The following is a 25,952-nucleotide window of genomic DNA, read 5'->3' as shown; positions in this document are numbered from 1 at the left end:
AGCACCTTGTCACCACAGCTTCTACTATTAGTCGCTGAAGTGTAGACTAATATTATTAGTTATGATTCCCTGTCTCCTTTATTTTTTATTATGTTTGTTTCTGTCCTTTTTATTTAGATTTTTATGTTGGAGTGTTCTATATGTGATTCATTGATGGATGCATCCTGCATACTTGGGATCCTAATCGCCTTAGGCCATCTGTAATGTTGGAGGACCGGGAACTTTTTTTCACCAGCTACATGGACTCAGTTTTTGAGATTATTTAATATATTGTATAAATGATTCACTTATTTTTCACTCTTTATATTTATTTCAGAGAATAAGTTTTTATGTCACTTATTTGGACATTGCTGCTATTTATTGATATTTAACTGTGCGCTGTGTATGTATTAATATGCACACTTATCACTTTGCATTTGATTATATAGACTATAAGATTCTTGTCTTCACGAATTTGCTTTTTACTATCCACTCAATGTTGGAGACTTACATAGTTATTTATATATCTTTTCACCTGTTATTTTTTCTTTGTCTGGTTTCACTCTGCTTTTTTTAAAGTGTTTTTCTGAGACCATGTATAATGTTAATTCTTTCATACTTTTAAATTGTGTGTATACTGGGTCCGCATCATCTCACCATATGTATGGTTTCCGCTTGATCATACAGGCTGTATCGGACCTGGCTTGATACTTATTGCATGTTGTTGGTCTTCGGAAACATGGCCGCTGGTTGTCTGCATGCATTCTGTGTCTGACCCAACACTGCAAATCTCCAGCTGGCACCTATTAAACATGCGGTGCGTGCTGTTGACGGCCTCGGATACCACGTCAATCATATGCGCACTGAGTATGATGCCGGCTGAGTGCGCAACTTCATGGGGTGTCATGGGGCATGAGCCAATTACATTGACGTGCTGGTTTCCTATAAATAGGACAGTAGGATGGAACCTTTGAGAAAGCGACCATGCGAAAAGCGCGCCATGGGTTGTGGGAAGGTCACTCTCCAATCCTGACCAACTGTGGGTGAGCATTTACTTTGTTCTAAATGTATGCACTGAAGTGTTTACCAAGTGTTATATGGGAGATGACACCATGTGGTGATACTATGTAAATGGAATTTTCTCACCTGGGTATAATTATTTACATTTGAACACTAATTTTGCTCTTGGTCTTACAGCATGACTGGTGACCTACCCATAGGGTACCTGTTTTGGCTCCTCCTTTCCTGCTCCACTTGGAATTTTTTTGTTATGTTTTATGTGATTTTGATTGTCTGTGTAATTATTTATCAAAGATTATGTTTTATTTATTTATTGGTATCACTGGTACTCCTTTTGTTGGTTTTCAATATGCTAGATAAAGATATGCTATTTATTAAATTTGAAAATTTGTATTTTTTTATCACCTTTATGACACTCTGTAACAGCAGACTAATGAAAATTATTGCCATTGGTAAATTGTGATGTTTGCTTGTCTCTGCGCGGATTGCGCCAGTAGCTCAACTGCTGTATAAAGATATCCTATTTATTAAACCAATAGAAAATTTAAATTTTTTTATATTGCCTTGCTGACATGCTGCAACAGCGAACTAATGAAAATAACTGGTACTGGTAAATTGTGACATTTGTTGATCTCTTCATGGATTGCACCAGTCACCCAACTGCTAGATAAAGATGCGCTGTTTATTACACCAATACAAAATTAGTATTTATTTTATATCACCTTGATGACACACTGCAACAGCGGACTAATGAAAATAACTGCCACTGGTAAATTGTGATGTTTGCTTATCTCTGCTTGGATTGCACCAGTTGCCCAACTGTTAGATAAAGATAGGCTGTTTATTAAACCAATTGAAAATTTGTATTTTTAGATCACCTTGCTGTCACACTGCAACAGCGGACTAAAGAAAGTTATTGCCACTGTTAAATTGTGATATTTACTTATTTCTGCCTGGATTGTGACAGTCACACAACTGCTAGATAAAATACTCTATCTATTAAACCAATTGAGTTTTTTGTATTTTTAGATTGCCTTTATGATACATCCCAACAGCAGACTCAGGGAAATTACTGATAAATTGTGACGGTTCCGTAGCCCAGCAGGTTTTAGCCAGTCGCACAACTGCTAGATAAATATTACCTACTAGATGGTGACCCGATTCTAACGCATCGGGTATTCTAGAATATGTATGTAGTTTATTTATGAAGATTTAAGAATAATGCAATTAATACACAGGATTTTCCAGGAAAAATATATACATTATCAGTGAAGCGGGGTTTAAATCCCGCGCCAATATCACTGATTGGTCACAGCCGGCCGGGCACGACCAATCAGCGCAGCAGGGTTTAAATCTTGAGCCAATATCGCTGATTGGTCATGGCCGGGCGGGCGCGACCAATCAGCCTTGAAGTGTGGTTCAAATGCCGAACCAATTCATGGCCGGATTGCGCCTGTCGCTGATTGGTTGCGGGCAGCCGGGCGTGACCAATCAGTGAAGCGGGGTTTAAATCCCGAGCCAATATTGCTGATTGGACATGTCCAGCCAGGCACGACTAATCAGCGAAGCGGTGTTTAAATCACGCGCCAATATCACTGATTGGTTGCGGCCAGCGGGTGCGACCAATCAGCAAAGCGTGTTTCAAATCCCGGGCCAATTCGAGGCCGGATTGCGCTTGTCGCTAATCGGTCACGGCTGGCCGGGCGCAACCAATCAGCGAAGCATGGTACATATCCCATGCCAATTCGTGCTCCTATCACTGATTGGTCGTGGGCAGCTGGTGAGACCAATCACCGACGCGGAATTTCCATTACAGACAAACAGACAGAATTAGACGATTATATAGTAGGTACCCGATGCGTTAGAATCGGGCCACCATCTAGTATTCATATAAACATTGGTGCTTACATTTATGTTTTAACTCATTGGACACACTGTCATTATTTTTCTCCTGTCTTTATTTTAAGAGTCAAAACTTTATTAGTCATCTATCACTGTATGACAGCTTGTTTTCTACAGGATGACTTATAGTTTTCAAAGACACCATTTATTTTACCATATGATAAACTTAAAAACGGGGACAATTTTTATTCTCTCCCTTACACACTGTCCTCCATGTTGTTCTTTCCCTCCCAGACTGTCCTCCAAGTTAATCTCTCCCTCACACACTGTCCTCCATGTTATTCTCACCCTCACAGACTGTCCTTCATGTTATTCTCTCCCTCACAGACTGTCCTCCATATTATTCTCTCCCTCACAGACTGTGCTCCATATTATTCTCTCCCTCACACACTGTCCTCCATGTTATTCTTGCCCTTACAGACTGACCTCCATGTTATTCTCTCCCTCACAGACTGTCCTCATTGTTATTCTCTCCCTCACAGACTGTCCTCCATGTTATTCTCTCCCTCATACACTGTCCTCCATGTTATTCTTGCCCTCACAGACTGACCTCCATGTGATTCTCTCCCTCACAGACTGTCCTCCATATTATTCTCCCCCTCACAGACTGTCCTCCATGTTATTTTCTCACTCACAGACTGTCCTTCATGTTATTCTCGCCCTCACAGACTGACCTCCATGTCATTCTCTCCCTCACAGAGTGTCCTTCATGTTATTCTCTCCCTCACAGACTGTCCTCCATGTTATTCTCTCCCTCACAGACTGTCCTCCATGTTATTTTCTCCCTCACACACTGTCCTCCATGTCATTGTCTCCCTCACAGTCTGTCCTTCACATTATTCTCGTTCTAGTATATGTATGTAGTTTATTTATGAATGCTGATTGGTCGAGGATGGACGGGCGCGCCCAATCAGTGATGCGGGATTTTGTTTAGAGACAAACAGACTCTTAGACAATTATATATATAGATTTAAGCAATAGACGAGGACTATTAGTTAGCAATTAGCTTTTACAAAGGATGTTACTATATTCTGGCACTGGAATATTATTTAGCTGGTAAAAAAAATGTGATATGCTGCTACACAGGGATGTTATGTAGCTCCAAAAACATGATTTTATATATGCTGGTTCTGCTTAATATTATTTGCCTCTAAAACAACTTATTTGTATATTATGATAGTGGGTGAAAGCCTGCCTATCTCTTCATAATCCCACAGTCTGTTCCTATTCTTAAAGTATACAACACACATTGCAAAATAACAGAGATCTCCAGCATGTCCTTTCAATGATGAAGTGAACTGATAGCGATAACACCCAGATGCCTGGCTTCTTAAGCCCCCGTCACACAAAGCGAGATCGCTAGCGAGATCGCTGCTGAGTCACAAGTTTTGACACATAGCAGCGACCAGGCCCCTGCTGTGAGATCGCTGGTTGTGTCGGAATGGCCTGGACCTTTTTTTGATCGTTGAGGTCCCGCTGGGTAGCACACATCGCTGTGTTTGACACCTTACCAACGACCTCGTTGACAGGACATCCCTCATTGAGGTCTGTTAATCGTCATGAAATAGCTGCCATGTGACATCGTTGTACAGGTCGATACAGGTCGCCGCATCGCTGCTGCGTCGTTGGGGAGATCTCACAGTTTTACATCTCACCAGCGACCACATAGCGACGCAGCAACGATCCCTGACAGGTCGTATCGTTGTCGGGATCGCTTTAGTGTCGCTAAGTGTGACGGGGCATTTACTTTCCCTCCTATTAAATCTCTCCCTACCCTATTTCCACCTAACAAAGAACTAATCTTCACTCTCATGAGCTCTTAAAAGAGCTTTTTTGAATAAAAAATTCATTCTGTATGCTCCTTTCACTCTACTTACCCTCACACTATGCTGTTTCTGGCTGCAATGTGGCAAGATTGTGCCAGCAGGGATTAAATATCCCCTATGTTGCTGTAAGGCCAGCCAATCACAGTAATGCCACACCAAAGATGGCACTGACACTACTGTGATTGGTAAGCCAGCCCTGCATGTTCATTGGCTGCAAATAAAGCGTCAAACATGTTGGATGGGTCACTTAAATATATCGAGGCGAATGCCAAATTACTCACCGACTGACAAATAGCCTAAATAGCGTACTATTCGTGCGAGTAATGAATAATGCCGAATGTATTTGCTCATCACTAGTATAGAAAAATTTTGCAAAAAAGGTGGCAATCCAAAAGAAATTTATTTTTAATAGATATAAGTAACTCTATTCAAATACATAATGGTTAATAATTATTCATGTAAAGGTGCCAGGCAATGTTTACAAAAATAAAGAAGTTAAGGTGCAGCATACCTGTGAGGATATGCAATACAGTATTTAGGGGACAGAAAGGTAGGTAGAGAGAGAAATGAGCTGATGTGCACATGTATAAAAAGGCTGAAGGTGTGTAGTCAGCTGTAGAAAGCTATGAATAAAATTCTCATGAAGGCTGATAAAGGAGTTTTAACATGCAGATTGCCGATACCTGTGAAGTAAAGATGCTCAGACAAGAGAATCACCAACGCGCGTTTTGCAATTGCTTCTTCCTGGGGGTAGGTCAGTCATTTCCACCTCAGGTCTTCCAAAATGAACGGGGCTGTGATGAAACAGGTCATTTAATTGATGAAGAGCTGTGGCGTATGTTAGTTCTGAAATCTTAACCCTTTCATTGCAGACCGATGATAGAGACAGTGGTAAACTTAGTTTGATATGACTTGCATTTATTTATAAAAATATTGGAAATTTGGTGAAAATTTAGAAAATTATGCCATTTTCAAACTTTTTATTTTTATGATCTTAATCCAGAGTTATGTCACACAAATTAGTCAATAGAACATTTATACGTACTTTACATAAGTAGAATTCTTAAATCATATAAAGATTTTTTTTTTCTGTTAGGGAGTTAAAAGGGTTTAAAGTTGATCACCAAATTCTGATTTTTCCCACAATATATACAAAACCACTTTTTTTTTTTTAGAGAACATATTACTTTTAAACTGAATTTGAGGGGCCTATATGTTAGGAGTTGAGTTTCCTCTGCTGCACAGGGGGAATCTCGATCCGTCTCCGCTGCGGTCTCCCATTCTCCTCCAGCCGCAGTGGAGTCTGCTCAGCAGGGACGTCGATCCCAGCATCTCGCTCAGTCTGACTCTGTGCGAAGAGTTGCTGCTGCTTCTCCAGTCTCTGCCATTAAAGTCAGTGCTGGTCAGCAGCGAGCGGACTTCTCTGGGACTAAGTCCTTGTCTGCACGTACTGAGCATGCCCAGGGTAAGATCTCCCATTGGAGATCGAGGGTCATGTGCTCAGGCTCTGCAGCACATTCCATTGGTCCTCTTGGCAGGTCTTGGAAGGGCAAAAGTGCTGTAGCCACTTCCTGTGCTGCAACTATATAAACTGCGCATGACCGCACGGCCATGCGCTAGTATTGTCTCATAATGTTAAATGTGTGTATGTTGTGAGTGAAAGTCGCTCTTTAAATAACCCTCCCTATTGAATGTCTGTTCGCGGAAGGTGTATGTTTGCTATCTAGCGCCCGACTTATCCTACAGCACGATTCACACATTACAGCGTCCTCTTGCTGTGTCCGCCTGTACGGCGCCGTGCGCTTGTCTTGCGCTTTCCATACCCAAGCCAGTGTGGTTGGTGGCGTCCGTCAGTGCGGCATTGCTCGCACTCCTGTGCATTTATATATTTATACTTAGTTTCCTTACACACCCAGTTGTGGTGTAGTGCCAGCGAGGGTCTAATCGGACTTCAATCCCAGTTGGGGTTAAGTACGCTGACTACTCGCTCGCGCTTTAGGTGCGGTACCGCGATCCTGTGACGCAACAGGATTGCTCCCTTCACGTTGGGTGAGGTTGAACCCACGTGTATATACTTTAGTGTACCGCCATATAGTCTGTATTTACTAGCAGCAGGTTTTCACCTGCACGGTGGACCCCGGACTGCGAACGCATCTATATCACCTTTCTTGGTGCGTTCCGCCAGTCCTAACAGAATACTAGCGCCAGGGTCTGGCTAGTAAATGATGGACGATCAGCGTTCACAGCGGTACATCCAGCAGCTGGAGGGAAGGTTGGCGGCTCTTGAGCGTTCAACTTCAGCTGTGGATGTCACTGCTGTCGCTGTTCAGGCTGCTAGTGTTGCTGCAGCCACCTTGTCCACTGCCGCTCCTGTCCCGACTCTAACTCGCCTCCCGCTTCCAGAGAAATTCTCTGGTGACAGTAAGTCTTGTAGGGGTTTCGTGAGTCAGTGCTCTATCCATCTCGAGCTTCTGGCCTCTCGTTTCCCTACAGAGTGGGCTAAGGTGGGATTTATAGTGTCTCTTCTGTCGGACAGAGCGTTGCAGTGGGCTACGCCGCTATGGGAGCGTAGCGATCATGTGGTGCAGAGTGCTCCGTTGTTTCTGAGCACTCTGAAACAGGTCTTTTTGGGACCTCGAGTCACCCATGATACGGCGCTCCAATTGTTGGCATTGACTCAGGGCTCGTCCTTGGTCAGTCATTTTGCCGTCCACTTCCGCACCTTAGCATCTGAGCTGGAGTGGTCGGATAAAGCCCTCATTCCGATATTTTGGAAGGGGCTGGCTGACCACGTTAAGGATGCCCTGGCCACTAGGGAGATTCCCACCACACTGGAGGAATTAATTACTCTATCCACTCGTATTGATCTCCGTTTTCGCGAGCGGAGGTTGGAGCGAGCCCAGTGTAGGCAGAGGTTTCGGCTGGCTCCCACCTTCGCCAAACCTTTGGAATCTCCAGACCAGGCTCCTGAGCCCCATGAGCCTGTGGTAGAGTCTCGAGCAGGATCTAAGTCCCGGACCGCTCGTGCACTCCAGATTTGTCATCTTTGCCAACAGTCTGGACATCTTGCCTCCAGATGTCTCCAGCGGTCGAGGAAACGTCAGCGTCTAGTGGCAGTTGGTGGAGGTGCACTAGACACGGCGACGTTTGCCTCCAAATTGTCCTTTAAGGGGACAATAACATTGGGCTCATCCTCTCACTCGGTGGAACTCTGCGTGGATTCTGGGGCGGAGGGCAATTTTATGTCTTCAGCCTTCGCCCAACGTCACGCAATTCCTCTGGTCATGCTATCTCAACCAGTAACGGTACGAGTGGTGAATGGGTCGACACTAGCCACACAGATTACACATCAAACTATCCCTTTTACTCTGTCCATGTCACCATCTCATCAGGAGATTATATCTCTACTCGTCATTCCTGAGGGAATTGATGAGGTTCTCTTGGGGATACCTTGGTTACGGTACCACTCTCCTCACATCGAGTGGTCCTCAGGCAGAATTCTGGGATGAGGTGAATCTTGTGGGAACAGGTGTCATCGAGAGTGCGTTCAGGTTACTACTTCAGAGGTACCCGCAGATCTCTCCTCTCTCCCCAAGCAATATTGGTCTTATGCAGACGTGTTCTCCAAAAAGGCAGCGGAGACTCTTCCGCCCCATCGCCCCTATGACTGTCCTATTGATCTCTTGCCTGGTGCTGAGCCTCCCCGGGGTCGAGTCTATCCATTATCTCTCCCAGAAACGGAGGCAATGTCTCAGTACATACAAGAGAATCTGGCAAGAGGGTTCATCAGGAAGTCAGTGTCACCTGCTGGGGCAGGGTTCTTTTTTGTGCAGAAGAAGAATGGAGAACTACGTCCATGCATAGACTACAGGGGTCTTAATGCTATCACAGTTAAGAACAAGTACCCTTTGCCGTTGATATCTGAGCTTTTCGATAGGCTTCGGGGAGCTAGAGTGTTTACTAAACTAGATCTGCGGGGTGCTTATAACCTGATTCGCATCCGTGAGTGGGACGAGTGGAAAACGGCATTTAACACCAGAGATGGGCACTATGAGTATCTGGTGATGCCCTTCGGGCTCTGTAATGCACCTGCCGTTTTCCAAGACTTTGTCAACGATATCTTCCGGGATATGCTTTCCACCTCGGTTGTAGTCTATCTGGATGATATTCTCATCTTTTCTCCAGATATTGACTCCCACCGGAGAGATGTTGGCAGAGTCTTCGACCTCCTACGGGCAAACTCTCTTTATGCAAAGTTGGAGAAGTGTGTGTTTGAGCAGGAGTCCTTACCTTTCCTGGGCTATATCATCTCCGCCCAGGGATTGGCTATGGATCCTGCCAAACTACAGGCTGTGATGGACTGGCAAGAGCCCCATTCTCTTAAAGCGGTGCAGCGCTTTATGGGGTTCATAAACTATTACCGCCAGTTCATTCCCCACTTCTCAACTCTGGTAGCTCCCTTGGTAGCCCTCACCAAGAAGGGAGCGAATCCCAAATTGTGGTAGGAAGAGGTCTCCAAGGCCTTCACTTCTATTAAGTCCCACTTTGCTAGCGCTCCCATCTTACATCATCCCGATGTGGATAAGCCATTCCTAATGGAGGTGGATGCCTCGTCCGTTGGTGCTGGAGCAGTCCTCTACCAAAAGGATGCTCAAGGTCGGAAGCATCCATGCTTCTTCTTCTCCAAGACCTTCACGCCAGCGGAGAGGAACTACTCCATCGGGGACAGGGAGTTGCTAGCAATGAAGTTGGCCTTTTCGGAGTGGAGACACCTTCTTGAAGGTGCGCGGTTTCCCTTCCAAGTTTACACGGACCGCAAAAATTTGGTCTATTTGCAGACAGCCCAGCGGCTAAATTCTCGCCAGGCCAGATGGTCCCTGTTCTTCTTCCGGTTCCACTTTTCCCTTCATTATCTCGCCGGGGAGAAGAATATCCGTGCTGACGCTCTCTCTCGCTCCCTTATGTCAACTGAGGAGGAGGAAGAGGAGCCTCGGCTTATTGTCCCTTCCGAGAGCCTGAGAACCGTGGCGCTGGTTTCGCTAGAGTCTGTGCCTCCGGGCAAGACTTTTGTGCCCATTAATTTGCGACCGGAGGTTCTCTCTTGGGCTCATTCGTCCAGGGTGGGTGGACACTTTGGGACAAAGAGGACATCTGAGCTACTGGCGAGGACGTACTGGTGGCCGCATATGGTCCGGGATGTCAGGGATTATGTTCTGGCGTGTGTCTCCTGCGCCAAAAATAAATCTCCGCGTCAAAGGCCAGCTGGTTTGCTCTATCCCTTGCTGGTGGCAGATAGGCCCTGGGAGATGGTCGGGATGGACTTTGTTGTGGGTTTGCCCAAGTCTCGCGGCTGTACCATCATTTGGGTCATCACCGATCATTTCTCAAAAATGGTGCATTTGGTGCCGCTGCCGCGGTTACCTTCTGCACGGGCCTTGGCAGCGTTGTTCATTAGACATATCTTCCGCCTGCATGGTGTGCCAGACAAAATTGTCAGTGACCGGGGTCCCCAGTTTGCGTCTCGGTTCTGGAGAGAGCTCTGTCGTCTTCTCAGTATTGAGTTGAATCTCTCTTCCGCTTATCATCCCGAGACGAATGGGTTGGTAGAGAGGGCCAACCAGACCTTGGTCACATACCTGCAACATTTTGTTTCAGCCAGGCAGGATGACTGGACATCCTTGCTATCATGGGCAGAGTTTGCACTGAACAACGTCGTAGCCGACTCCACTGGACAAACCCCATTCCTCCTCAACTATGGTCAGCATCCACGGGTACCTGTGCCTATGCCCGTGTCTTCCGCCGACTCCAGGGTGGCAGACTGGGCTGTGGAGGCATGGGATATTTGGGACCGCACTCAGGATGCCATTCGGGCCTCTAAGGAGAGAATGAGGTCCACCGCCGATGCTCATCGGCGCCCCGCTCCGACCTTTGCTCCTGCTGCACAGGGGGAATCTCGATCCGTCTCCGCTGCGGTCTCCCATTCTCCTCCAGCCGTAGTGGAGTCTGCTCAGCAGGGACGTCGATCCCAGCGTCTCGCTCAGTCTGACTCTGTGCGAAGAGTTGCTGCTGCTTCTCCAGTCTCTGCCATTAAAGTCAGTGCTGCTCAGCAGCGAGCGGACTTCTCTGGGACTAAGTCCTTGTCTGCACGTACTGAGTATGCCCAGGGTAAGATCTCCCATTGGAGATCGAGGGTCATGTGCTCAGGCTCTGCAGCACATTCCATTGGTCCTCTTGGCAGGTCTTGGAAGGGCAAAAGTGCTGTAGCCACTTCCTGTGCTGCAACTATATAAACTGCGCATGACCGCACGGCCATGCGCTAGTATTGTCTCATAATGTTAAATGTGTGTATGTTGTGAGTAGTGTTGAGCGATACCTTCCGATATCGGAAAGTATCGGTATCGGTTTGGATCGGCCGATATTCAAAAAATATCGGATATCGCCGATACCGATACCCGATCCCAATGCAAGTCAATGGGACCAAAATATCGGAATTAAAATAAACCCTTTCTTTCCTTGTAGGTTCATTCTACCTGAAGGAAAACAACTAAGAATAATGTAGGATGTATGGGGGAGGTGGCGGAGACATTAAAGGCAATGAGGATTAGTCCAATCAAATAGAATAGCATGTTTTTTTTTTTTTTTTAAAGACGTTCGGATTGAAAAAGATATTGAGTATGTAAATTTTTTTTATTTTGTCAGATATTGATGTTTCACTATTCCACGCCCTTCCCCTTCTTTTTTTTCTTTTTTTTTTTTTCTTTTCCCACACTTTCATCTTCATCATCATCAGCATCCTTGACATCAACTTCTTCACCTTATTCATCTTCTTCTTCATCTTCTACCTATTTTTTTTTTTTATTACATTCTTCATATTCATTTTCTTCAACTATTATTATTCTTCCTATTCTACATATTCTTTTTATTCCACTGTTATTATTCTTCCTATTCTACTTCTTCATCATATTCTCATTTGTGACAGGCATTCCCGTAGTTGTTATCTATAAAAGTTGGAAGATTACACCTTCCGTTCTGCCAGTCACAAAAGTTACATTTGTCCGCGTTCAGTTTGGCCTGCAGCATCAGGCTTTATCCAGGGGCACCACGAGGAGGAACGGACTCACCCCCATACACTGCTTAGTCTTCTTCTGCATATAATTTAGATAATATCTTTTGCTCTGATATTAAGTCTTATGCTTAATGTTCTTCTGCTCTTTGTTCTGCAGCCTCTTGTTCTTCTGCTTCTCGGTCTTCCATGTTGTCGTCTCCAGGGTCTTCGTCTCCAGTGTCGTCATCTCCGCCGTCGTCGTCTCAGCCGTTGTCGTCTCCGCCGTCGTCGTCGTCGTCGTCATCGGGGTGGTCTTCCGGGTCGTCGTCATCGGGGTGGTCTTCCGGGTTGTCGACGTTAGGGTCTTCAACTTGGAAATGTAGCAGAAGGTACAAGAAGGCTGAGAAAATGCCAAGAACCAGCTGATGGAACTGGAACTCGGATGGCTACCCGAAGGTTCAAGAGCCTATGGAACTACCGAGGACCAGCTGACGTTACTGGAACCCGGTTACTAAGCAGGAGGTACCCGTGCTAAAAAGCACTACCAAGGACCGCCTGACGTTGGCGGAACTCGGATACCCAGAAGGAGGCACCTAAGCCAAAGGCTCTGCCCGGAACCAGATGACGTTACTGGAACCAGGATGGGGAGCAGAAGGTACAAGAGCAAAAGACACTGCCGAGAACCAGCTGACGGTACTGGAACCCGGATGGGTAGCCGAATGTCCAAGAGCCAATGGAACTACCAAGGACCAGCTGACGTTACTGGAACCCGGTTACTAAGCAGGAGGTACCCGTGCCTGAAAGCACTACCAAGGACCACCTGACATTGGTGGAACTTGGATACCCAGAAGGAGGCACCTAAGCCAAAGGCTCTGCCCGGAACCAGCTGACGGTACTGGAACCAGGATGGGGAGCAGAAGGTACAAGAGCAAAAGACACTGCCGAGAACCAGCTGACGGTGCTGGAACCAGGTGGTGGACCCGAAGGCCCACAGGAGAGGAGAGAACAGCTAGGCCGCGAGGCAGCCGCAGTTACCGAACCCCAACAGTCCTACAGGGGGAGCTGGGCCTACTGGCACTACAGAACCAGCCTTGACTACCAGTTCACGCAGCCCACATAGGAAGCTCCTAAACTGGAGGCACCCTGGAGTTGGCTAACTCGACCGCCCCACGACGGGGCAAGCATAGGCGTCTCAGTGAAGTTGACACAACCCGGAAACAGCTGACGGTGCTGAAACCAGGCTTGGCACGAGGGAGTACCTGTGACAAGAACACTGCCGAGAACCAGCTGGCGGTGCTGGAACCCGGATGCGTTGCCCCAGTGTGCAAGAGCCAATGGCACGACCGAGGACCAGCAGACGGTGCTGGAACCCGGTTACTAAGCTGTAGGTGCCCGCGCTTAAAAGCACTACCAAGGACCGCCTGGCGTTGGCGGAACTCGGATACCCAGGAGGAGGCACCTAAGCCAAAGGCTCGGCCCGGAACCAGCTGACGGTGCTGGAACCAGGTGGTGGACCCGAAGGCCCACAGGAGAGGAGAGAACAGCTAGGCCGCGAGGCAGCCGCAGTTACCGAACCCCAACAGTCCTACAGGGGGAGCTGGGCCTACTGGCACTACAGAACCAGCCTTGACTACCAGTTCACGCAGCCCACATAGGAAGCTCCTAAACTGGAGGCACCCTGGAGTTGGCTAACTCGACCGCCCCACGACGGGGCAAGCATAGGCGTCTCAGTGAAGTTGACACAACCCGGAAACAGCTGACGGTGCTGAAACCAGGCTTGGCACGAGGGAGTACCTGTGACAAGAACACTGCCGAGAACCAGCTGGCGGTGCTGGAACCCGGATGCGTTGCCCCAGTGTGCAAGAGCCAATGGCACGACCGAGGACCAGCTGACGGTGCTGGAACCCGGTTACTAAGCTGTAGGTGCCCGCGCTTAAAAGCACTACCAAGGACCGCCTGGCGTTGGCGGAACTCGGATACCCAGGAGGAGGCACCTAAGCCAAAGGCTCGGCCCGGAACCAGCTGACGGTGCTGGAACCAGGTGGTGGACCCGAAGGCCCACAGGAGAGGAGAGAACAGCTAGGCCGCGAGGCAGCCGCAGTTACCGAACCCCAACAGTCCTACAGGGGGAGCTGGGCCTACTGGCACTACAGAACCAGCCTTGACTACCAGTTCACGCAGCCCACATAGGAAGCTCCTAAACTGGAGGCACCCTGGAGTTGGCTAACTCGACCGCCCCACGACGGGGCAAGCATAGGCGTCTCAGTGAAGTTGACACAACCCGGAAACAGCTGACGGTGCTGAAACCAGGCTTGGCACGAGGGAGTACCTGTGACAAGAACACTGCCGAGAACCAGCTGGCGGTGCTGGAACCCGGATGCGTTGCCCCAGTGTGCAAGAGCCAATGGCACGACCGAGGACCAGCTGACGGTGCTGGAACCCGGTTACTAAGCTGTAGGTGCCCGCGCTTAAAAGCACTACCAAGGACCGCCTGGCGTTGGCGGAACTCGGATACCCAGGAGGAGGCACCTAAGCCAAAGGCTCGGCCCGGAACCAGCTGACGGTGCTGGAACCAGGTGGTGGACCCGAAGGCCCACAGGAGAGGAGAGAACAGCTAGGCCGCGAGGCAGCCGCAGTTACCGAACCCCAACAGTCCTACAGGGGGAGCTGGGCCTACTGGCACTACAGAACCAGCCTTGACTACCAGTTCACGCAGCCCACATAGGAAGCTCCTAAACTGGAGGCACCCTGGAGTTGGCTAACTCGACCGCCCCACGACGGGGCAAGCATAGGCGTCTCAGTGAAGTTGACACAACCCGGAAACAGCTGACGGTGCTGAAACCAGGCTTGGCACGAGGGAGTACCTGTGACAAGAACACTGCCGAGAACCAGCTGGCGGTGCTGGAACCCGGATGCGTTGCCCCAGTGTGCAAGAGCCAATGGCACGACCGAGGACCAGCTGACGGTGCTGGAACCCGGTTACTAAGCTGTAGGTGCCCGCGCTTAAAAGCACTACCAAGGACCGCCTGGCGTTGGCGGAACTCGGATACCCAGGAGGAGGCACCTAAGCCAAAGGCTCGGCCCGGAACCAGCTGACGGTGCTGGAACCAGGTGGTGGACCCCAAGGCCCACAGGAGAGGAGAGAACAGCTAGGCCGCGAGGCAGCCGCAGTTACCGAACCCCAACAGTCCTACAGGGGGAGCTGGGCCTACTGGCACTACAGAACCAGCCTTGACTACCAGTTCACGCAGCCCACATAGGAAGCTCCTAAACTGGAGGCACCCTGGAGTTGGCTAACTCGACCGCCCCACGACGGGGCAAGCATAGGCGTCTCAGTGAAGTTGACACAACCCGGAAACAGCTGACGGTGCTGAAACCAGGCTTGGCACGAGGGAGTACCTGTGACAAGAACACTGCCGAGAACCAGCTGGCGGTGCTGGAACCCGGATGCGTTGCCCCAGTGTGCAAGAGCCAATGGCACGACCGAGGACCAGCTGACGGTGCTGGAACCCAGTTACTAAGCTGTAGGTGCCCGCGCTTAAAAGCACTACCAAGGACCGCCTGGCGTTGGCGGAACTCGGATACCCAGGAGGAGGCACCTAAGCCAAAGGCTCGGCCCGGAACCAGCTGACGGTGCTGGAACCAGGTGGTGGACCCGAAGGCCCACAGGAGAGGAGAGAACAGCTAGGCCGCGAGGCAGCCGCAGTTACCGAACCCCAACAGTCCTACAGGGGGAGCTGGGCCTACTGGCACTACAGAACCAGCCTTGACTACCAGTTCACGCAGCCCACATAGGAAGCTCCTAAACTGGAGGCACCCTGGAGTTGGCTAACTCGACCGCCCCACGACGGGGCAAGCATAGGCGTCTCAGTGAAGTTGACACAACCCGGAAACAGCTGACGGTGCTGAAACCAGGCTTGGCACGAGGGAGTACCTGTGACAAGAACACTGCCGAGAACCAGCTGGCGGTGCTGGAACCCGGATGCGTTGCCCCAGTGTGCAAGAGCCAATGGCACGACCGAGGACCAGCTGACGGTGCTGGAACCCGGTTACTAAGCTGTAGGTGCCCGCGCTTAAAAGCACTACCAAGGACCGCCTGGCGTTGGCGGAACTCGGATACCCAGGAGGAGGCACCTAAGCCAAAGGCTCGGCCCGGAACCAGCTGACGGTGCTGGAACCAGGTGGTGGACCCCAAGGCCCACAGGAGAGGAGAGAACAGCTAGGCCGCGAGGCAGCCGCAGTTACCGAACCCCAACAGTCCTACAGGGGGAGCTGGGCCTACTGGCACTACAGAACCAGCCTTGACTACCAGTTCACGCAGCCCACATAGGAAGCTCCTAAACTGGAGGCACCCTGGAGTTGGCTAACTCGACCGCCCCACGACGGGGCAAGCATAGGCGTCTCAGTGAAGTTGACACAACCCGGAAACAGCTGACGGTGCTGAAACCAGGCTTGGCACGAGGGAGTACCTGTGACAAGAACACTGCCGAGAACCAGCTGGCGGTGCTGGAACCCGGATGCGTTGCCCCAGTGTGCAAGAGCCAATGGCACGACCGAGGACCAGCTGACGGTGCTGGAACCCGGTTACTAAGCTGTAGGTGCCCGCGCTTAAAAGCACTACCAAGGACCGCCTGGCGTTGGCGGAACTCGGATACCCAGGAGGAGGCACCTAAGCCAAAGGCTCGGCCCGGAACCAGCTGACGGTGCTGGAACCAGGTGGTGGACCCCAAGGCCCACAGGAGAGGAGAGAACAGCTAGGCCGCGAGGCAGCCGCAGTTACCGAACCCCAACAGTCCTACAGGGGGAGCTGGGCCTACTGGCACTACAGAACCAGCCTTGACTACCAGTTCACGCAGCCCACATAGGAAGCTCCTAAACTGGAGGCACCCTGGAGTTGGCTAACTCGACCGCCCCACGACGGGGCAAGCATAGGCGTCTCAGTGAAGTTGACACAACCCGGAAACAGCTGACGGTGCTGAAACCAGGCTTGGCACGAGGGAGTACCTGTGACAAGAACACTGCCGAGAACCAGCTGGCGGTGCTGGAACCCGGATGCGTTGCCCCAGTGTGCAAGAGCCAATGGCACGACCGAGGACCAGCTGACGGTGCTGGAACCCGGTTACTAAGCTGTAGGTGCCCGCGCTTAAAAGCACTACCAAGGACCGCCTGGCGTTGGCGGAACTCGGATACCCAGGAGGAGGCACCTAAGCCAAAGGCTCGGCCCGGAACCAGCTGACGGTGCTGGAACCAGGTGGTGGACCCGAAGGCCCACAGGAGAGGAGAGAACAGCTAAGCCGCGAGGCAGCCGCAGTTACCGAACCCCAACAGTCCTACAGGGGGAGCTGGGCCTACTGGCACTACAGAACCAGCCTTGACTACCAGTTCACGCAGCCCACATAGGAAGCTCCTAAACTGGAGGCACCCTGGAGTTGGCTAACTCGACCGCCCCACGACGGGGCAAGCATAGGCGTCTCAGTGAAGTTGACACAACCCGGAAACAGCTGACGGTGCTGAAACCAGGCTTGGCACGAGGGAGTACCTGTGACAAGAACACTGCCGAGAACCAGCTGGCGGTGCTGGAACCCGGATGCGTTGCCCCAGTGTGCAAGAGCCAATGGCACGACCGAGGACCAGCTGACGGTGCTGGAACCCGGTTACTAAGCTGTAGGTGCCCGCGCTTAAAAGCACTACCAAGGACCGCCTGGCGTTGGCGGAACTCGGATACCCAGGAGGAGGCACCTAAGCCAAAGGCTCGGCCCGGAACCAGCTGACGGTGCTGGAACCAGGTGGTGGACCCGAAGGCCCACAGGAGAGGAGAGAACAGCTAAGCCGCGAGGCAGCCGCAGTTACCGAACCCCAACAGTCCTACAGGGGGAGCTGGGCCTACTGGCACTACAGAACCAGCCTTGACTACCAGTTCACGCAGCCCACATAGGAAGCTCCTAAACTGGAGGCACCCTGGAGTTGGCTAACTCGACCGCCCCACGACGGGGCAAGCATAGGCGTCTCAGTGAAGTTGACACAACCCGGAAACAGCTGACGGTGCTGAAACCAGGCTTGGCACGAGGGAGTACCTGTGACAAGAACACTGCCGAGAACCAGCTGGCGGTGCTGGAACCCGGATGCGTTGCCTTGCCTATTAAAGATTGTCTTCCTAGAGCCCCAACTAGCGGTGTTGGAGCAAAGGGTAAGCAGGGGGAGATGAGTGTAGGCCGAAGCCTGCACTGGAGGCAGCTTTGTGTCTGCGTTGCGTTTGCAGAACACTTTGCCGGCTACACACTGGGGGAACAGCTGGCATTGCTGAACCCCACTAACACAATGGCGTGTGTTTTTATCTGTGCAGCTAGCACTTGCGGGCAAAAACTAGCGATGTTAGAGCCCGTGTTGAAGCAGGAGGAGGAGGAGAGGAGCAGAGTGTAGGCCGAAGCCTAGTTGAACCAATTTCAAAGGAAACCTTTAACCCCCCCCTCAGGTGTTACAAAGTACAAGAGACACACCTTGTGCAGTATTAATGCTGCACAAGTGAAAGGTTGCTCTATTAATTTGTCTACTTGCACACGCTGAATGAAAGACATACACAATTTACCCCATTCTACAGTCAAACTGTAGTGGATGCGTGACTTGGTTTTTTGATGAGACGCAGCACAGGTGTCCAAAATAACGCCTTGGTGCTTGGCGCAGCTTCCTGAGCGTTGTTATTTGCTGTACAGGAGTCTGCGCTCTTGTGTTATCCCTTGGCAATGCCCTGTTAGCGCTGCCCATCTTATGACCTCATTTCATGTTGGCCGGTGCGGTTAACGATGGCCATAAATCCCAGACCCACAGTGTCTTTTCATAAAGCCACACTGCGGTGCTGGGATTCGTGGCCTTGAGCAGTAAATATTTTGGCCGCTCACACACGTCCTTACACCTGCTTCAGACTGGGCGGCCTCTGCTGATCCCTTCTCGCATGCCGCGGCCATGAGGCTGCACAGTCTGAAGAAGGCGGAAGGAGATGAGTTAAGACAGGCGAAGATATGCACTGCTCGTGCCCATCAATCACACCCTCGCAGTCAAAATAATTAAGACAACGAGGAGCATTTTATTCAGGCAGGGCGGACGAACAGGCGCAAGTAGCCAACCAATGATGTCAGAAGACGGGAAGCGCTACCAAGGGGGGTGCTGCGTATCATTAGAAAGGAAAGTCACACCTCAGGGACAGTGGAATGGTCTCAAAGAGACACATTTTGTACGTGTTGAGTTCCACGTGGGCAAGGAGAAAACATCAGCCACCTTGTACAAATGCAGCAGTACTGCTGTACAAGGTGGCTGTTATACATAGAAACACCTGGGGGTGGGGGCCAGGCTCCCTTCAATTTCAGTTCATGTGCCTGCGTGGCGTTTGCAGGTCACGTTGCAAGCTGCACAGCAGGGGAACAGCTGGCGGTGCTGAACCCCACTAACACATTGGCTGGTGTTTTTCTCTGTGCAGCTAGCATGTCCGGGCAGAAACTGGCGTTGTTTGAGCCCAGGGTCAGCAGGAGGAGGAGAGGAGCAAAGTGTAGGCCGAAGCCTGCACTGGTGGCAGCTTTTGTTCTGTTGTGCCAGCGTGGCTTGTGCTGGACACGTTGCCGACTACACAGCAGGGGAACAGCTGGCGGTGCTGAACCCCACTAACACATTGGCTGGTGTTTTTCTCTGTGCAGCTAGCATTTCCGGGCAAAAACTAGCGGTGTTTGAGCCCAGGGTCAGCAGGAGGAGTAGAGGAGCAGAGTGTTGGCCAAAGCCTAGTTGAACCAATTTCAAAGGTTACCTTTAACCCCCCCCTCAGGTGTTGCAAGGTACAAGAGCCACACCTTGAACAGCATTATTGATGCACAAGTCAAAGGTTGCTCTATTTAATTTTGCTCCTTGCACACGCTGAATTAAACACGTACACTATTTAGCCCATTATACTGTCAAACAGTAGTGGAGGCGTGACTACTAGTCTTTTTAAGGAGACGCAGCACAGGTGTACAAATTTACACCTAGGTGCTGTGCGCAGATTCCTTACCGTTGTTATTTGCAGTACAGGAAACTGCGCTCTTGTGTTATCCCTTGGCAATACCCTGTTAGTGCAGGCCGTCTCATGACCTCATTTCATGTTGGCCGATGCGGTTAACGATGGCCATAAATCCCAGACCCACAGTGGCTTTTCCTAAAGTCACACTGCGGTGCTGGGATTCGTGGCCTTGTGCAGTAAATATGTTCGCCGCTCACACATGTCCTTACACCTGCTTCAGACTGGGCGGCCTCAGCTGATCCCTTATCGCATGCCGCGGCCATGAGGCCGCACAGTCAGAAGAAGGCGGAAGGAGGGGAGTGAAAACAGGGGAACATATGCACTGCTCGTGCCCATCAATCACACCCTCGCAGTCAAAATATATGAGACAACGGGGGGCGTTGTGTCGGGCAGGGGGGACGCACAGGCACAGCCAGCCAACCAATGATGTCAGGAGACGGGCAGCGCTAACAATGGGGGTGCTGCGTGTCATTAAAAAGGAAAGTCACACCTCAGGGACATTGTAATGGTCTGTAATGAGACACATTTTGTACTTGTTGAGTTCCACGTGTGCAAGGAGAAAAAGTCAGCCACCTTGTACAAATGCAGCAGTACTGCTGTACAAGGTGGCTGTTATACATAGAAACACCTGGGGGGGTGGGGGGCAGGCTCCCTTCAATTTCAGTTCATGTGCCTGCGTGGCGTTTGCAGGTCACGTTGCAAGCTACACAGCAGGGGAACAGCTGGCGTTGCTGAACCCCACTGACACATTGACTGGTGTTTTTCTCTGTGCAGATTGCATGTCCGGGCAAAAACTAGCGGTGTTAGAGCCCAGGGTCAGCAGGAGGAGGAGGAGAGGAGCAAAGTGTAGGACGAAGCCTGCACTGGTGGCAGCTTTTGGTCGGTTGTGCCAGCGTGGCTTGTGCTGGACACGATGCCGGCTACACAGCGGGGGAACAGCTGGCGGTGCTGAACCCCACTAACACATTGGCTGGTGTTTTTCTCTGTGCAGCTAGCATGTCCGGGCAGAAACTGGCGTTGTTTGAGCCCAGGGTCAGCAGGAGGAGGAGAGGAGCAAAGTGTAGGCCGAAGCCTGCACTGGTGGCAGCTTTTGTTCTGTTGTGCCAGCGTGGCTTGTGCTGGACACGTTGCCGACTACACAGCAGGGGAACAGCTGGCGGTGCTGAACCCCACTAACACATTGGCTGGTGTTTTTCTCTGTGCAGCTAGCATTTCCGGGCAAAAACTAGCGGTGTTTGAGCCCAGGGTCAGCAGGAGGAGTAGAGGAGCAGAGTGTAGGCCGAAGCCTAGTTGAACCAATTTCAAAGGTTACCTTTAACCCCCCCCTCAGGTGTTGCAAGGTACAAGAGCCACACCTTGTGCATCATTAATGCTGCACAAGTAAAAGGTTGCTCTATTTGTTTTGCTCCTTGCACACGCTGACTAAAACACGTACACTATTTAGCCCATTATACTGTCAAACAGTTGTGGAGGCGTGACTTGTCTTTTTAACGAGACGCAGCACAGGTGTCAAAATTTGCACCTAGGTACTGGGCGCAGATTCCTGAGCGTTGTTATTTGCTGTACAGGAGTCTGCGCTATTGTGATCCCTTGGCCATGCGCTGTGAGCGCTTCCTGTCTTCTGACCTCATTTCATGTCGGCCGTTGCGGTTAGCGATGGACATGAATCCCAGACCCACAGTGTGTTTTTAAAAAATCACACTGCGGTGCTGGGATTCGTGCCCTGGTGCACTAAATATGTTTGCCGCTCACACATGTCCTTACACCTGCTTCAGACTGGGCGGCCTCATCTGATCCCTTATCGCCTGCCGCGGCCATGAGGACACCCAGTCTGAAGAAGGCGGAAGGAGATGAGTGAACACAGGCAAACATATGCACTGCACATGCCCATCAATCACACCCTCGCTGTCCAAAAAAATAAGACACCGAGGGCCGTTGTTTTGAGCAGGGGAGATGCACAGGCGCAGCCAGCTAACCAATGATGTCAAAAGACGGGCAGCGCTAACAAGGGTGGTGCTGCGTGTCATTACAAAGGAAAGTCACACCTCAGGGACATTGTAATGGTCTCTAATGAGACACATTTTGTACGTGTTGAGTTCCACGTGGGCAAGGAGAAAAAGTCAGCCACCTTGTACAAATGCAGCAGTACTGCTGTACAAGGTGGCTGATATACATAGAAACACCTGTGGGTGGGGGGCAGGCTCCCTTCAATTTCAGTTCATGTGCCTGCGTGGCGTTTGCAGGTCACGTTGCAAGCTACACAGCAGGGGAACAGCTGGCGTTGCTGAACCCCACTGACACATTGACTGGTGTTTTTCTCTGTGCAGATTGCATGTCCGGGCAAAAACTAGCGGTGTTAGAGCCCAGGGTCAGCAGGAGGAGGAGGAGAGGAGCAAAGTGTAGGCCGAAGCCTGCACTGGTGGCAGCTTTTGGTCGGTTGTGCCAGCGTGGCTTGTGCTGGACACGATGCCGGCTACACAGCGGGGGAACAGCAGGCGGTGCTGAACCCCACTAACACATTGGCTGGTGTTTTTCTCTGTGCAGCTAGCATGTCCGGGCAGAAACTGGCGTTGTTTGAGCCCAGGGTCAGCAGGAGGAGGAGAGGAGCAAAGTGTAGGCCGAAGCCTGCACTGGTGGCAGCTTTTGTTCTGTTGTGCCAGCGTGGCTTGTGCTGGACACGTTGCCGACTACACAGCAGGGGAACAGCTGGCGGTGCTGAACCCCACTAACACATTGGCTGGTGTTTTTCTCTGTGCAGCCAGCATTTCCGGGCAAAAACTAGCGGTGTTTGAGCCCAGGGTCAGCAGGAGGAGTAGAGGAGCAGAGTGTAGGCCGAAGCCTAGTTGAACCAATTTCAAAGGTTACCTTTAACCCCCCCCTCAGGTGTTGCAAGGTACAAGAGCCACACCTTGTGCAGCATTAATGCTGCACAAGTAAAAGGTTGCTCTATTTGTTTTGCTCCTTGCACACGCTGACTAAAACACGTACACTATTTAGCCCATTATACTGTCAAACAGTTGTGGAGGCGTGACTTGTCTTTTTAACGAGACGCAGCACAGGTGTCAAAATTTGCACCTAGGTACTGGGCGCAGATTCCTGAGCGTTGTTATTTGCTGTACAGGAGTCTGCGCTATTGTGATCCCTTGGCCATGCGCTGTGAGCGCTTCCTGTCTTCTGACCTCATTTCATGTCGGCCGTTGCGGTTAGCGATGGACATGAATCCCAGACCCACAGTGTGTTTTCAAAAAATCACACTGCGTGGCTGGGATTTGTGGCCTTGTGCAGTAAATAGGTTTGCCGCTTACACATGTCCTTACACCTGCTCCAGACTGGGCGGCCTCAGCTGATCCCTTATCGCCTACCACGGCCAGGAGGCCGCACAGTCTGAAGAAGGCGGAAGGAGATGAGTTAAGACAGGCGAACATATGCACTGCTCGTGCCCATAAACCACACCCTCGCTGACAAAATAAATATGACAACGAGGGGCGTTGTTTCTAGCAGGGCGGATGCACAGGCGCAGCCAGCTAACCATGATGACAAAAGACGGGAAACGCTACCAAGGGGGGTGCTGCGTATCATTACAAAGGAAAGTCACACCTCAGGGACAGTGGAATGGTCTCAATGAGACACATTTTGTACGTGTTGAGTTCCACGTGGGCAAGGAGAAAAAGTCAGCCACCTTGTACAAATGCAGCAGTACTGCTGTACTAGGTGGCTGTTATACATAGAAACACCTGGGGGGGTGGGGCCAGGTTCCCTTTTAATTTCAGTTCCTGTGCCTGCATGGCGTTTGCAGGTCACGTTGCCGGCTACACAGCAGGGGAACAGCTGGCGTTGCTGAACCCCACTAACACATTGGCTGGTGTTTTTCTCTGTGCAGCTAGCACTTCCGGGCAAAAACTAGCGGTGTTTGAGCCCAGGGTCAGCAGGAGGAGGAGAGGAGCAGAGTGTAGGCCGAAGCCTGCACTGGTGGCAGCTTTTGTTCTGTTGTGCCAGCGTGGCTTGTGCTGGACACGTTGCCGACTACACAGCAGGGGAACAGCTGGCGGTGCTGAACCCCACTGACACATCACCTAGTGTTTTTTTCTGTGTAGACAACACTTCCAGGTGGCAACTGACAGTGTTGAAACCCAGGGAATCAAAGAGGAGCAGAGTGTAGGCCGAAGCCTGCAGTGGAGCAAGTTGAAAGGGAACCTTTAACCCCCCCCCCCCAGGCATTTGTTGCTGAAAGAGCCATCTTGTACAGCAGTAATACTGCACATGGAAAATGGTGGCTCCAAAAATTATGCTCCTTGCAAACGCTGAAGTACACACTCATATAATGTGTCCCCTCACACCGTCAAACCATCCCGGAAGTGGGACTTTCCTTTGTAATGTGACACAGCACAGCCGTCATTCCAACCCCCTTGGTGCCGGGCACCACCTCCTCAACGTTGTTTGGTTCTGTCACGGAGCCCGCACTGTAATGTTATCCCTTGGCCATGCACAGTTAGCGGTGCCCGTCTTCTGACATCATGTAGGTGTCAGGCTGGCAGTGCCTGTGCGTCCAAGCTGCCCGAGATCCAACCTTGCAGTGTCATCTAATGTAGTCCCACTGCGGGCCAGGGATCCATGGGCATGCGCAGTGCATATCATCGCCTCTCACTCACCTCCTTCCTGCTTCTTCAGACTGTGCGGCGTCACGGCCGTGGCATGCTATTAGGGATCAGCTGACGCCGCCTAGTCTGAAGAAGCGTGAAGAAGGGGAGTGAGAGGCTAGTATATGCACTGCGCATGGCCATGGATACCAGGCCCACTGTGGGATCACATTAGACGACACTGCGAGGTGTGATTTCGGGCAGCGTGGACGCACAGGCGCAGCCAGGACGACAACAAATGATGTCAGAGGACGGGCAGCGCAAACTGTGCATGGCCAAGGGATAACATAACAGCGCAGGGTCCATGACGGAATCAAACAACGCTAAGGAGGCAGCGCACGGTGCCAAGGGGGTAGCAATGACGGCTGTGCTGCGTCACATTACAAAGGAAAGTCCCACCTCCGGGACGGTTGGACGGTGTGAGGGGACACATTACATGAGTGTGTAGTTCAGCGTTTGCAAGGAGCATAATTTCAAGAGCGACCTTTCCCTTGTGCAGTATTAGTGCTGCACATGGTGGCTCTTTCAGTAACAAACGCCTAGGGGGGGCGGGGACAGGTCCCCTTACATTTTAGTTGTGCCAGCGTGGCGGTCGCATGACACGTTGCCGGATACACAGCTGGGGATCAGCTGACGTTACTGAACCCCAATAACAGAGGAGCGACTGTTGACTGTGCACACAGCACTTCCAGGCACCAACTGGCGGTGTTAGAGCCCAGGGACAGCAGGAGGAGCAGATTGGAGGTATTGCCGCACACACAGCTGGGGATCAGCTGACGTTACTGAACCCCAATAACAGAGGAGCGACTGTTGACTGTGCACACAGCACTTCCAGGCACCAACTGGCGGTGTTAGAGCCCAGGGACAGCAGGAGGAGCAGATTGGAGGTATTGCCGCACACACAGCTGGGGATCAGCTGACGTTACTGAACCCCAATAACAGAGGAGCGACTGTTGACTGTGCACACAGCACTTCCAGGCACCAACTGGCGGTGTTAGAGCCCAGGGACAGCAGGAGGAGCAGAGGAACAGAGTGTAGGCCGAAGCCTGATTGGAGCAAGTTGAAAGGAAACCTTTAACCCCCCCCCCCAAGACGTTTGTAGCTGAAAGAGCCATGTTGTGCAGCACTAAGGATGCAAAAGGAAAAGGTTGCTCTTTTAATTATGCTCCTTGCAAACACCGAAGTAAACACTAAAAATGTGTCCCTTTATACCGTTAAACCGTTCCGGAGGTGCGAATTTCCTTCGTAATGGGACACAGCACAGCTGTCATTCCTATCCCCTTGATGCCGTGCGCTGCCTCCTCAGCGTTGTTTTAAGCTGCCACGGAGCCTGCGCTGTTCTGTTAGCCCTTGGCCATGCCCAATTAGCGCTGCCTGTCTTCTGACATAATTTGGTGTCAGGCTGTCAGTGCCTGTGCGTCCACGCTGCTCCAGATCCCACCTCGCAGTCTCATCTAACGTAATCCCACTGCGGGCCTTGGAACCATGGGCATGCACAGTGC

Source organism: Ranitomeya imitator, chromosome 3, assembly GCF_032444005.1.
Source record: "Ranitomeya imitator isolate aRanImi1 chromosome 3, aRanImi1.pri, whole genome shotgun sequence".
NCBI lineage: Eukaryota > Metazoa > Chordata > Amphibia > Anura > Dendrobatidae > Ranitomeya > Ranitomeya imitator.
Note: the sequence above shows the minus strand (reverse complement) of the source record.